The sequence below is a fragment of the Panthera leo genome, chromosome D1, assembly GCF_018350215.1.
Source record: "Panthera leo isolate Ple1 chromosome D1, P.leo_Ple1_pat1.1, whole genome shotgun sequence".
Classification (NCBI taxonomy): Eukaryota; Metazoa; Chordata; class Mammalia; order Carnivora; family Felidae; genus Panthera; species Panthera leo.
This window is the reverse complement of record NC_056688.1, coordinates 88,872,416-88,886,617: the sequence shown is the minus strand read 5'-3', so window position 1 is coordinate 88,886,617 and position 14,202 is coordinate 88,872,416. Positions and strand designations below refer to the sequence as shown.

The 14,202-nt window shown below is 50.5% G+C and overlaps 1 protein-coding gene across 18 annotated transcripts in view; it reads right to left on the bottom strand.

Moving 5' to 3' along the window:
• Positions 1-14,202, bottom strand: part of CD44 (CD44 molecule (Indian blood group)) — a 91,782-nt gene that overhangs the window by 56,441 nt on the left and 21,139 nt on the right. The window lies entirely within an intron of this gene.

Sequence of the window (14,202 nt, the reverse complement as noted above, 5' to 3'; positions counted from 1 at the left end):
ATGGCTGATAAGACCTACACGAGCTGGCTCCTGTCTCCCTCTCTAACCTTTTGTAGCTCACTCTGCTCCAGCCATAAGGTTCCTTTGGAACTTTATGCCTTCAGTTCCTTTGGAACTGAGCCCTTTGCCACCTTAGAATACTTTTATCTGCCACCCCCTCTGTCTGGAATGTTCTGTCCTTAGATCATGGCATTTTTGGTTTGGCTTCACGTCACCCCCTCACTTCCCTCAACACTGTCATCCAACCCACGGTGTCTCCCTCACTCACCCTGCTTTTGTGTCTCCACAGCAACTTGTTTATTTATTTTTGCATTTAATTATTATCCATCTACCCTTCCTGTGATGGAGGCTCCAAAAAAAGCAAGGCCTTTTCCCTGTTTATAGTGTTTCTCTAATTCTCACAACGGTGTGCCAGAGAGTAGATGTTCAACCAATATTTACTGAATGAATAAATGACTCATTAAAATTTCCTAAGAAACACACTTTCAACATGTTGACAGATAGAGCCGAGATCCGTTGCTGGCTCCCAAGAGTCAGTGGCATTCAGAATAGAGGCCCAATGGCTACCAGCTGCTTAAAGAATTATTTAACCCAAGAGCTTCTGTGCATTTTGCAGACGTGAACCTAAAATCTCAAGAAGGAGTTGAAAATTTATGTGATTCTACCCGATCCTGTGTAACTATCTCAGAAGGCTTCTATCCCCTTAGGGGAAAACTCATTATTTTTCTAGGACTGTTATTATCCCCGGTCTGCACTTCAGTAAACTCCAACGCGGAAAGGTTAAGTCATTGTAGCTGTCCTGGTGAAGCGTACTTCCTTGAGCCTCGAGGGCTGTCCTTTCCTGAGGAAGCTTACCTTCCTCTGGGCCTACTGCATGGTGGCCCGCGTGCCAGGCCAGGCACCACATCGTTAGTCAGGGGCCAGGTGTGGCTTCAGACAACACTGACTTTAACTCAGACGCCATCGCTCACTTGGCCTGCTCCAGAGGTGGTCAGAAGATTCTGCGCATTCATTCATGAGAAAGTTGAGGCTCAGAGACGTAAGTGGCCCCAGGAAGCAGGCATTTCTGTCTGGAGCCTGTAGTTGACTTCCTGAATCTCAGTTGTTTTGGTCTACAGTTCTGAGCCAGGAGCCCAGGGTCGGGGTGTGTGTGTGGGGGGGGGGGGGGGGGAGGCCTGTTCCTACAGAGTCCCCCCGCGCCCCCAGCACCTTTGGGGTTCGATGTTACATTATCTTCCTCAGACCCTGAGAGGTGAATTGTATGCATGTCTGTAGTGTTTATAGGCGAAGAAACCGAAGCTCAGGAAATGGAAACACCTTCCCAAAGTCGCCCAGCTATTACACGGCAGGGCTGGAGTCCCAGCTCAGGTCTGTGTCACCCAAACCCACCCTCCAAACCGCTTCGCTGTGTGCCCTGGGATTCCTTTGTGTCACCAGAGCGAATCTGCGCTCTAAGGGGGAGAGGCACGCCTAAACGACGACTACGTAAGGACTAAGATAGGATCAGTGTTACTGAGCTGGATGGACAGGAAGCGCTTTCTCCTTTCTGAGCAGGAAGCAGGTGCTAACCACCGGTGAACAGTGTCTGGAACCATAACATTTCTGTATGAGCCTTCCTGAGCCCGAAAATACTAAAAGAAGAAACAAGAAATGGAGCTTTGAAAAGACATCCACCGGTATCAATTGCTTCTCTCTCTCTCTCTCTCTCTCTCTCTCTCTCTCTCCGTATCATTAGCACGTAGGTGCTGCTTAATAGCATCAGAACTAAGTGGACTGGAGAAATGTGTTTTTGCGTGATTAATTCCTTCCTGGGTCGACTGGCGTCCTTCTGGAGCCACTCGCACAACACTTGGCTGATGAGGCAAGACAGAGGAGGGAAATGCACAAGGCCCTTTTGAAATATTGTTTGTTCTCACTGACATTTTCAGCTTTGGCCTTTGTCAGCCAACGTTCGCACCGGGGAAGCTGGGGTGACAGCCCTTCCGGCAGCCTACAAAAGTAAAACACAGCCTCCCAACCAACTCCTTGGAGGTGAGGCTGCTGGGGGAGGCTTCAGCAGACGGCAGGAGGGGCGACTGCCTGGCAGCACTTGGCCAGGTGGCCCGTGACACTCCCGGGTTAAAAATAAACCACCAAGGATGGTGGTTTGGAGCTGAATGGCAGTTTCTGTTGTATTAAAATTAATTCTAGTTTGCCACCTGGCATCCAGAACATGCAAATGCAAAAGGAACTGAGACTTTTGAATAAAATGCCTTGAGTTCCGCATGCGGCTGCCGACCCGACCTTCCAGACAACACACGCATGCGCTGTGTGTGTCCGCACGGCGGAGAGCAGGGGGTTCAGGTGGTTTTGTGCGTCTGTCCTTCCAGCCAAGACAGGAAGAAACAGGTAAACTCAGCCTTCGGTGGTCCTCGACTGGGAGGCGTCCACCGGCCTGCCACACAGCAGGGATCAGCAAAGGGCTGCCGAGAGAAGAAATTCTGTGCAGACTAGAAGTTTCACGGCTTCCATTTACCTTAATCTAACAGACAAGGTCCAGCTGCTAATCCTGATGGATTTTAGCCACCTAGGGATTGCAGAGACGGTGCCCGAAACTTCACTTCAAGCCAACTATCCCCATGAGGGCTTATAGTTCTTCTCCTCTGGGTCCCTCTTGCCTTAAAGGGACTAACCTGTCAGGGCTGTGTATCCTTTAATGATTGATGAAGACTTTCCAACAGGCTTCCTTAACACTTATGCAAACCCAAATTATGACTCCAAAGGATACCGATAATACCGACAGCAAGGACAGTAGCAAACATGCATTGTGCACTTAGACATATGCCAGACGCTCCTCTAAACACTTTACAAGCACGAACTCATTTTGTCCTTAAAACAGCCCTACAAGGGGTGCCTGGGTGGCTCCGTCGGTCGAGCGTCCGACTTCGGCTCAGGTCACCATCTCGTGGTTTGTGGGTTCGAGCCCCGCGTCGGGCTCTGTGCTGACCGCTTGCTCGGAGCCTGGAGACTGCTTCTGATTCTGTTGTCTCCCTCTCCCTCTGCCCCTCCCCTGCTCACGCTCTGTCTCCCAATAATAAATGAATGTTAAAAAAGATTGAAAAAACAAACAAAAAACCCCCAGCCCTACGAGGTAGGTGATATTATTATCCCCACTTTCCAGATACAGAAGCTGAGGTACAGAGAAGGGAGGAAACATGGCCAGGTTCCCAGAGCTAGTGATGACGGAGCTGGGATTCAAATCCAGCTAGTCTGGTACCAGGCACCTATGGACTTAATCAACAGGCTACTACTCCCTACCCTGATTTAGGTAACTTGTTATGACCTCCCAACTATGATTCCCAGTGCATAGCTGAGAATATTTCCAAGGTTTAAGTGAAGTTAAGAGCAAGGCTGAGCTGTGAGTAGCCACGGACCACAGATCACCCGATGGGGCTCCAGCATCGGCGGCAGTGGCATTTAACCCACACCAGAAACACGAACCCCTGCAGAGAAGCAGGCCTTCCCAGATGTGTGCGCATCTCTCCCGAAAAACAGAGACTTCTGTGATTAGGGATCTGTTGTGACTCAAAAGGCTAACACTTGAGTGGCCAATTTTATCTCTCAAACGTTTCCAACTGAAAATCAGTCAAGAATGTTTTCCGTTGAGGCCGCTGGTCTCCAATAAATTTCCTGTGTCATGTAATAAGTAAACTGTCCCAAGTCCCTCCCTCTGAGAGACCCAACGGGCAACGGTTACTGTTCAAGGCCACTTCCAGATTCAGGGAGGAGTCTCTCTGGAGGGAGAAATGCCACCCGGGCCGTCAGAACCCTTGTTACTATAGGAGGGTCAGAGAGGTCATGGAGTCCAGCACCCAGGGATCTCGTTGCCACAGGGGAAGAGGTAGGAGTGCTCTTCTTGTCTAACGTACTCCCTGGCACCAGACTCACATGCGGGTTGGTAGTTCAGCTTATTGAGGACCCTCCCACAGCTGGGTTCAAATCCTGACATGGTCACTCATTCCAGGTTATAAGGCTAGGTAGTTCTTTCTCCTCTCTGACACTCAGTCTTCTCCTCGATGGGTTGAAGATCCCAACCCTTCAGGGTTTGATACGGTGTTTGGACTTAATTAGACTCAATGGTATGGCATACCTATTAAGGGCTTATCTACTTCAGCCAATTTAATTCTCGAAAAAATGCTATGAAGGAGGCACTATTGCTAACCCCGTTTTAGAGACAAGGAAACTGAGGCACAAATAGGTTCAATAACTTGCCCCCGGTCATCGAGGTGAGAAAGGCAGGGATCCGACCTCTGTGCTATACTGCCAATGAGGCAGGGTTCTGGGATACATCCATTCTTGGCGTAAATCCTAGCTGACCCCTAACACCATTAATCTTACCTATATTTTCCACTAAGCCACAGATCAAGGAAAATAGGTCTGTCTAGTAAAATCGGCCCAACACATGTCAAACAAAAGCTTGCCAAATGAAACGGCAAGGCTGGAGACGAATAGCTTCTTGGTTTGCCCCAGTCTCTCCCCAAGTGGTAGAAACATCACCCCATCTGCTGAGTCGAGCACTGTGTAATGTTTCCCTAGCTTGCTGTCCTCCACACATCCACTTCCTGAGGGGTGAGTGGGAACTGGGGTGGTCACACAGCTGACCAGCGATAGAGCTGAGTGACAAGAGGTTTTCCATCCAGATCCACCAGCTGGTCTTTGGGGGCGGGGGGGGGGGGGAGTGTCTATAAACCTGCGAAATCGTGTGCAAGCCTATGTGTGTATATGTATCTGTGTGTGCAAGTATGTGCATGTGTGTGTGTGTGTGTGTGTGTGTGTGTGTGTGTGTGGAGGGTTTTGGGTGGGACAGCATCCCTAGGTTCCATTAGTTTCTCAGAGAAGTCTATATGACATCAACAGGTAAAGAATAACAAGAAACTATTATCTTCAGGGTCTCTTCAGTAATGAGAGATTCCAAGATTCTAGAATTTTGGAACTTCTTTATGACAGTAGGGACTGTATCTCTCCCTCATCACTGTGTCCCCAGTACCCAGCACAACACTGCACAGAGTAGGCTCATGTTGAACAAATGAATGAATGAATGAATGAATGAGTGGATGCTCTGTCCTACCCTCAACACCACTCAGGACAAGGAGACTCGTGAGGTGCAAAAACGAAGAGCTCTCAAGTCCATCCCCCACATGACATCTCAAGACTCACCAGCTGGGCCCTGTTGAGAATTCCCTGTTGGACACTTAAAATGTCTTTAACCCGAAGCATCTGCTTCTGAGAACCTTTGCTGTTTTCCCCAGAAGCAAATGTTTCAAGAGACCAACTTTCAGTTTTGGAGCTGGCTTTGTCTAAGTTTTGTCTACAATGGGCATCCTTGTCATAGGGCCAGTTCTGGGGTCAGGTCTCCCGAGAGAGGGTGACGGCCCTTCTGTGTCCCAGGTGAAGGCGACACACAGTCATCCTGTGCCCAGAGACTCTTGGTTCTACAAACCAAAGGCAGAATAGGATTTTTTTTCTACTGATTTGGTCCCAGAGTTGGCTATGTGTCTGGGGAAGTTGCTTTTTCTTGAAGTCGGGAATAGGGCCAGTTGCTGGGACCCGATGCCTGGTGCAGTTCCCACGGCCATGCAGAGAACTGCCAGCAGCGGGCCGGCGTGCGAGGTTTTCAGCATTTACACCTCAGAATTCATGTAATTCTCGCCACAATCCTATGTGGTTGGCACCATCACTATCCCCATTTTAGGCAGGAGGTAACTGATTCATTGAGAAGACGCGAGTAGCCGGAGCTCATAAGCAGGGGCTTGGTTTCAGACTGGGCGGTCCAGTTGATTACACTGAGGTGTGACTGGCATCCTGTGCAGGGGCCAGACGCTCTGACTACGGGAAGCCACCTGTCTTCTGTGTGGTCTTTAAAGTGCGGAGAGGTGAGCCCTAAAAGAGAGCTCTGGAAAGAGGAATTTGAGCTTATGGAATATTATTATAAGATCAGAGGTCCCTTCATTCAGGGCCCTTGGCTCAAGAACCTGGTAAAGCTTCCGGGGAAGCCCTCCCTAATGGAATGTCCACGCTCTCCCCGGGGAGAAGATTCGGAGGTCTCCATGTTCACTGGATTTCCCCAACCGTGGGCCGCTCACCTCTTTCTGATTCTACCTGTGCTTGCCCCATGAAACCCCTGGGAGCTGAGAATCCAACCCGAGCCATAGCCTCAGGCTTCCCTTGCCTTTTACAGCCTCTGGTCCACCAGGCGGGGCAAATGAAGAGAGGATCTTGGGACTCAGGGTTGGCCCAGGGCTGGGACACCAGACCACAGGCTGTCCTGGTAACATTTCGAGGATGTCTTCTGCCCAGCCCAGAAATCTCAACCGACCAAACGAAAATGCCAGGCCAATCAAGCAGGAGCATGGCCCTGCAGGCCGATGGCAGCCACTTCCATGGAGCTCCTGGGAGTAAGTGGCATGCAAGCCTCCGGGCAGTGGCGGCTGCATTTTCAGAGTGTTTATCATGAAAGAGCCAGGATTCTGTTTCTGTCCTCTGATTGGCTGAGCTCGTGTCTAAAAAAAGATGACACAACTCACAAACCCAACTGAACTGACTCTGATAGAAGCAGGGCTAGAAAAGGCCAATTTTTTTTGAAAGCATTATGGCTCATTGGATCATCTATGTTTAAAGCCAGGTGGGGCAACAGACAGCTTCTAACCAAGAGCAAACAAAATCCAGAATGGCTGAGCAGGGTCTCCCAGCCAGCTGTGAGAAAAGCGGGCCCCCGGGGTCCATAACTGCTAGATTCCTGACTCCTAGTCCAGTGCTCTTACTCCTGAATTGGTTTTATAAGAGGCCTGAGCAAGCCGTTCCCAATGAAGCCACAACCCACTGTCTTAATGGGACACGAAGAAACCATTCTGTTCTTCATTTCTTTGACGGTTTGATGTCTTCAAAGCCCACGAGTTTCCATCCAGGACTCTCCTAGCTGTGAGAGCCCCTGCTGCCACTCAGGCCCGCCAGGCCAGAAAGCTGGCAGGCTTCCTGTTGCCCCCACGTCACTCTCCCCCATCCCCTGACGCCCATGTGATGGGCGCCTGGTGAAAGGATCTATTGTTCAGGATCCATTTCTGAATGAGGCCAAAATCACACTCAGTGGCCGAATCGCCTTTGGCCGCCCAGGGCAGACCATGAGTCTTGGGTGACTCAGTCTCTCCCGGAATTGCCCCGGAGGTGGGTGAGGGTTTAATGAGCAGAGAAAATAGTCATACACCATCATACCCAGAGAATTTCCTCCAGAATGTGTCCTGGGTTGCTTTCAACTGAGCTGTGCACCTCTTGGCACTCAGAAAGGAAACGCACCCCAACTTCTTGGCGCCTGGCTGTACCCCCTGACCTTTCAGCCTCTTGTCCATGGAACATCGAGCCCATCATGGCAGCCAACACTGAACCGACGGGGGCCCATTACATCCACTCTGTCAGAGGAGAGTCCAAAAGGATCTCTCAGCCACCACCCTGACTGACCCAATGGAGCTCTTGGGTTGTTGCCCCAGTCTGAAGAAAGACCCCACCCCTACCTCCTCGTGGGGTGATGGGAACAGGGGAAGCGGGGGGGTGGGGGTGGGGGGTGGAGGAAGCCTGTTTAGGTTCCCACCCAACCCTGGATCCAACAGAGTCTTTCCAGCAAAGGACAGTGTGTGCCCCAGAACCGTCATCTCACTATACATCTCTGGAAGGTCAAGTGGTTTTTGGTGAGCGAGTCTCCGGGAAGAGAGAAAGAAAGAAACCACAGTGTGTACACCTGCGCGTTGCCATGGCGATCAGGAAACACTCAGGTCTGGCCTTGAAACCTGTGTTTTCTTCTTTTTTGATCATATCAGTTTAGCAGATTTGACTAGCACAAACCCAGGATGTGGTAAATGAAATGAAAAAGCATCTCAGGGGCCCACATGGGGCTTTTCCTGTTGTCAGTAGGAAAAAAAAGGGGGGTCCCGCTTTGGTAACTAGATCGGTTTTTCCTGGTGCAGTGACAATTCCGGCGACATCACCTCATTCTTGTACAGCTTTTGCTCAGGTCTGTCGCCTGTGCTTTGAAGAACGGGCTGACCTTATTTAGTCCGAGGGAAGTACTCCAACGAACGCCGAGACAGACTGAGGCTGTCGCTCACAGGTGGCAGCTGCATTTCAGGGTGGTTAGTTGGTCACTGACATGCTGGAGGGGCCCCCATCTGGGAGAAGGAACTGGTTCCAGCCTCAGTCCTGTTAATTATAAGCCGCGTGACCTTGAGCAATTCACTCTAGCCCCCAGCTTCACACCTCGCCTTCTTACCTCCCAGGACGAAATAAACAGTTAGGGAATACTTGGCGCTTGTGGGAGGAGAGGGGGAGGAGTGATACGCACACCTGGGAGAGTATTCAACTCTCAGATAGCTTCTCAAAAATCCGATATTAATTAAGACCACATTTGGGCTGCAAGCCCGGCAGAGCAGACAGATCAAAGCGTAAGCAAGCCTCCATAATCTGGCCACGTGGGTGGTTTCCTTCTCCCGTTACGAAGCATTTCCACATCCCAAAGCAGCCCTGCGAGGCCCAGCGGGTAGATACCGTGGACCCATTTTACAGATGAAGAAACCAAGGAGCAAGAGATCCAGAGACTCAAAGTTCTACAGAGTTTGAATAAAACCCAGACCTAAGCTCAGGTTTCCAAGGTCTCCTCGTTCCCCCCTCCCCCGTTATCTGTGGAGCTGTCCTTTGCATCTTGGGTTGTCATCGAGCAAAGGGGAAAGGTGAGTGCTCGGGGAGTAGGGTGACGGTTTTCAGACCGCCCCCTACCACGCTGTTCGAGGCAGAATCACAATATTTAGGACGGGTGACAGCAGAGGTGTCCCAGTGGGAGCTGGAGTGAAGAGAGGAGGGGCAGACCCTAGGCCCTCGTTCTTGCCCAGCCCCCACCCCACCCCACCAATGGCCCTGACACCCCACACCGTGCTTTCTGGGAGGCTCAGTGGAACACTCTGGAAACCAGCGCAGTACAGGCCAGTCATGGCAACGATAACCACTTAGCAGGGCCTGCAACGTGCCAGGGGCTCCAAAGCATTTGGAGCCTTAAGACGGTTAGTCGCTCCTCGTGATAGCTATGGAAACAGAGTCGGGGCGTTAAGTACTTAGCACAGGGCTCACAGCTCACAGGCTGCAGCCCAAGTGAAATGCAAATGTGTAAAAATGCTTTACAAGGGATACAGGCTTAGCGTGATTATTTTTGTATTTCCTCCCTCCGTCTCAAGAATAAAATTACCTTGCAATTTAAAATTCTCCATGAAGACTGTCCCTAGTGCTCCCCTATGGTGAGGAGGCAACAAAGTCTGAATTTCTAATCCTATTCTAGAGGGGCAGGGCTGGGTAACAGTGCACTTGGCAAGATTTATAGAGTCAGACGCTGAGGTGAGACGGTTGTCCTTCACGATGGAAGCATCCAGATGGAGGGGAACAAGGCCGCCGCTAGGCCCACGGGGTCCAACATTACCGCACAAGGCCAGTGTACCTCCAACTTTGATTTTACTTCCTCTGGCCTATCTCTTTTAGCATCTTCTCCAGTGATAAAGGAAAGGCTCTGGAGTTTATAGAGCTGCTACTCTGAGTCAGACACTAGTCCAGGGGCCGTAAGAGATTGTACACACGTGATCCCCCGGAGCACCTTTGAGAGGTCAAGTTATCACCCCCAGTTTGCAGATGAAATAGTGAGGTTCAGAGCACAACTGACCCAACATCCCACCGTGGAAGTGGCAGGGCAGGAGTCAAGCCCGGGGAATGACACCTGGTCTCCGACGTGAGTCAGTCAAGGCCGTTCACCAAAGCCACACCTCTCTTCTTGGGGCACAAAGATTGCCACACCAGGGGCTTGAAATGCAAGTGCACTTTGGGGTGTGACTGGGACACTCAAGATCCTACAGCTCCCACTGTGGAGCCTCTGGCTGGCCGACCCGGTAATATTAACACTAATTTAGCACCTACTGTGTGCTGGGATCTGTGCTAGAAGCTTCACACTGATTGTCCCATTTAACCCCCGCAATAAATATACGCGACACGTGCTATTATTAGCCTCAAACCATATTGCAGATGAGACAGCTGAGGTTCAGAGGGGTTAAGAAACCTGTCCGCGGCCGTACGGGCAGAGGACCAGGTAGCCGGGTCCCTTCTCTCTTAGCGGCCTCACAAATGCCTCTCTCGCTGCTTAACTTCAGGAAGTTCCAGGAGAGTTTCAGGATAATACCTCTTGCCAGAGGGTTTGAGCGCCACTGGGTTAATATTTGCTAGCGCCATGCAAATAGAGCTGGTGGGTGAGGGCTACTGGCTCCTCCAAGAGGGTTACCAACGGACCAAATGGGACGGGGAAAATTCCACAGAAAAATCGGTCCTGCCCTGGGACTTAGGAAGCCTGTGCCCTAGACAGAGTTGACCATCTCCGGGCCACAGGCAGAGGACAAGCTTGATGGACAGATTGGATTCCTTCCCATGATGGAGGGCGTCTGGTCCAGATACCCCTTAGACTGATATGCTTTAACCTCCTTGCCCCACAGCACCCCCACGGCACCACTGCAATCCACAGGAGGGACGATGCCAATCATATTCCGATGGGCACCAGGCGCCTTGCAGTCTCCAGTGGCCTCTTTCCCTGTCACTCGAAAAATCTTACCCGAATGCGACTGAGTGAGCATGCAAGTTTTTCCAGGAATAGCCGGGCGTTTGCTGCAATTTATGAGAAAGGAAAGGCATCTGTAGGCCGTGGCACTGGGCTGCCAATAGCCCTGTTCTTATAATTCACTTACAACCAATCCTGACCGACGGTGGACTGAGACAGAATAAGAATCATGTGTCTCGATCACCCTCATTCTTCAAGCACATCAGCAGGGAAGAGATGTAGCCAGAAAAGTATTTATCTGCAAACACAAGTCTTGTGAGTGGCTAAGGACGGTTATGATTTCCACCGGTTTCGAATTCGGAGGCCTCAGAAATCATCGGTTCACATTTTCATAACTCAAACTCTCTCTTTTCTCATTCTCTCTGTCTCTGTCTCTCAGGTGCTGAAGAGAAGAGGGACGTGTAGGTGGCTGTGTGCATGTGCGTGCACACAAGAGGGAGACTCTCCTTCCCAGTCCAAGAAGCCTACTACTATTTATTCTTCAGGTGGTTTTAAGAGTAACTCAAATGTTCCAAAGCAGAAGCCCTATGACAGGAGAGGCTGGACTGTGGGCATATTTTTTTTTAAAATCTGGGCCAAAAGATTTCCAGGATCGGTACCGTCGCGATTGCCCTGTGAGTTAATGGCTTGTAATTCACATCCCTTCCTGGGCTTTCAATCTGTGAAATCTCAACTGGGATAACAGATGCCAGCCTTGAATGCCAGGCTCCAGAGAACTTATTTCTGACAAGCTTTTAAATCTGACTCAAGCCAGGGGGTTTGGACCAAAATCTTTACCATTTCATGTTCAGCTGTGATGGGCCAAACACAACTTCCTGCTTTTAAGGAACGTGGCCCATGCACAGATCCAGGAGGCTTGAAAGTGGAGGAAGTAACAAATGACCCTTCTGGGAAGTTGCCAAAGGTAATAAGACTTGATTTTCCTGAAAATAAATGGCCATCGGACACGGCAGGAGACCAGACCTGGTGAAGGCCTGAGTTCCTTTCACGGTGGACATTTGAGAAGTGCTCTGAAAACATCAGAGTGAGGACAACTGAGCCTCTTCCTATGAAATCCCGACCTCCCACATCACCATTAGTATCCCCAGGCCACGGTGCAAGGTGTCCTTTCAAAACGCCTTCTAGAAGAGACAAGCGTTATGTACCAGATAGGACGCCTGGGAGCTAGGGAGACATAAAAGGTTCCTCCTATCAAAGAGCTTACCTTCTAGAGTGGGGAGGCAGACACTATACAGGTAAATGATTAATATAGCCACAAGGCAATTTCAGGTACAAAGAGAGGTTCATAGGCAACGAAAAGGGGTTCTATGATAGAGAATGATGGGGGCTGCTTTGTCAGGAAGTCTGTGCCATCTGATGCTTTTCTGTAAACTTATGGACATATTTTACTCATTTGTTATGGGGCTTTCGGTGTGACCAGATACCCAGCAAAAGGAAATTGTCCCCCCTCCTCACCCAGATGAAATTCGTCTTTGGAATTCGTCTTCGCCTCCAGGATCCCCAGGATTTGGGCTTAGTCAGGTACACAAGGGAACCTTGGAAGGCAAAGACGTTGGCAACCGAATGGTCTGGTTTCTGGGATAAGAGCTCTGTTGGGGTACAGAGCTGCTGGGAGTGGACTGCACCTGTCCCTCCCGGGGCCTGGCCTCAACTTCATGGAGGCAAATCAAATGAAATGATGGTGCAGCCCGTCCCGGCGCAGCTGTGAGACGCCTACCCACAAGCCGTCTGACACTGCTGAGACCTCCTGGCCGGCCAGCATCTTGGGCATCCCTCCCTGTACAGTTCCTGGGAACCCGTGCTGGGGCACCTTACCCCGCGGTCCTGTACGATGGCGTGGTGGCCATGCTCAAAGCCTTTCACCTCGGAAAGGCCTGGCTCCAAGAGCCAGCGTGGGCTCTTGAGGAATGTTAGGCCCGCCATGTTTTCTTAACCTGTAAACCTCCGTTTCTTCGCTAGTAGAATGAAGGCAATGCCTACCTCATGGGGGGGCTTTTAAAGATTAAATGAAGAAAAGTCTCTGAGACACTTAGCAAAGAAGCTGGCGCCGAGCCAAGTACCCGGTACTTGGTCAATGTGAGCCAGTCACCGCAAAGATTAAAGTGTTATTTAAGACAGCGCAAATATGAAGGGCCGTGTACTCTGACTGAATTCTTGATTAACTGGCCAGCTGCCCACCGTGTCCTTGGTAACAGCCACTCAAGCCCTCCACTTAATCAGGAGCCACAAGCCTGATTGTCCAGAGATGTAGCTCGTACTCTACATAATTGCGTGCTGTCTGATAGATCGTCTATTTGTTAAACATCATCCGAGGAAGGAGCCTGCCTCGAGGGATATCAAAGTGGGTTCCATTGGGATGACACCTGTTCATCTTCATATCCCCAGTGTCTGACATATAGTATGGTGTCCAATAAACGTTTCTTTGGTTTAAGGGGAGAAGCATTAGTCTAAGAGTCCTGTGACCTGGAGCCTAGAGCCAGGCTTCTTCCCGACAAGCTGTCAGTCTCCTTGGAGAAGTCACTTTATCTCCCTGGGCTTCAGTTTCTTCATCAGACCAGGAAGAAGCTGGGCTTGGTGGCCTCTAGATCCCCAGCTGACCCAAACCCCTGTCCCGAGGAGGAGAAGTCTACGCTTCTTTCTAACTTGCTCCCCCAAGCACCTTCCAGGAACGTAAGCGGCTCCCTCCTGCCTGCACGACTGTGGCATCGTGCTCTGGAATCCAGGCAGCGGTGGTGTGACAAATACGGCAGGCAGGGTGCACGGCCAGCAGAAAGAGACAATAGACACAACAAGAGAGTGTCGCCGGCATCCCGCTCTCAGATTACGCCAAATAAACGCCTTCCAGCACACAGAGATTAGAACCTGACCCATCGAAGCTGGAGGGAAAGAATGGTTTCAATTAAGGGAAACACGGCAGAATTACTGATTTCCTTAGAGATGCTCCTCCTAAATTACTACAAACAGCCCCAGTGCTCCCTACAGTGAATTTCAGCATCACGGGCCAAGTCAAACCATTCTTCAGTTGTGAGACAATCCTCAAGTAAGACACTGCTCTCGGCCGCCTCCACCTACGCTAGTAGGAAGCCAGACCCCAGCCCGCAACCGACTCCCCCATCTTCTGTGGTCTTGGAGGTCCCCCTGCCCCTACCAAGAGGGAAGGGAGAGCAGTTCCCACCACCTCCTTTCCCGAAGATAACTCCCGGCAATTCTAAACTGTTTCGTTTAGAATTCGTTTGCAAGCCCTTCGTTTGCAAGCAGCCAGAAAAATCCAGACTCTCAGGAAAAGGAGATGCTTTGAATTTTCAAGACCTCTGCATCTGGGGATGGAAGAACAGGATTAACGCCCTATAAAGCTGAATGGAAGCTCGCGGTGTGATGTTAAAAGGGAGAGGGGAGCCCCGAATTGAATTCCAGCCCCACCACATGAGAGCTGAGCCATCTTTTGGCAAGTTCCTTCACTTTTATGAGCCTCAGTTTCTCAGCCTGTAAAATGGCTCTGATGAAATTCAATCATTTATTCGGTGGATACCGGCTGT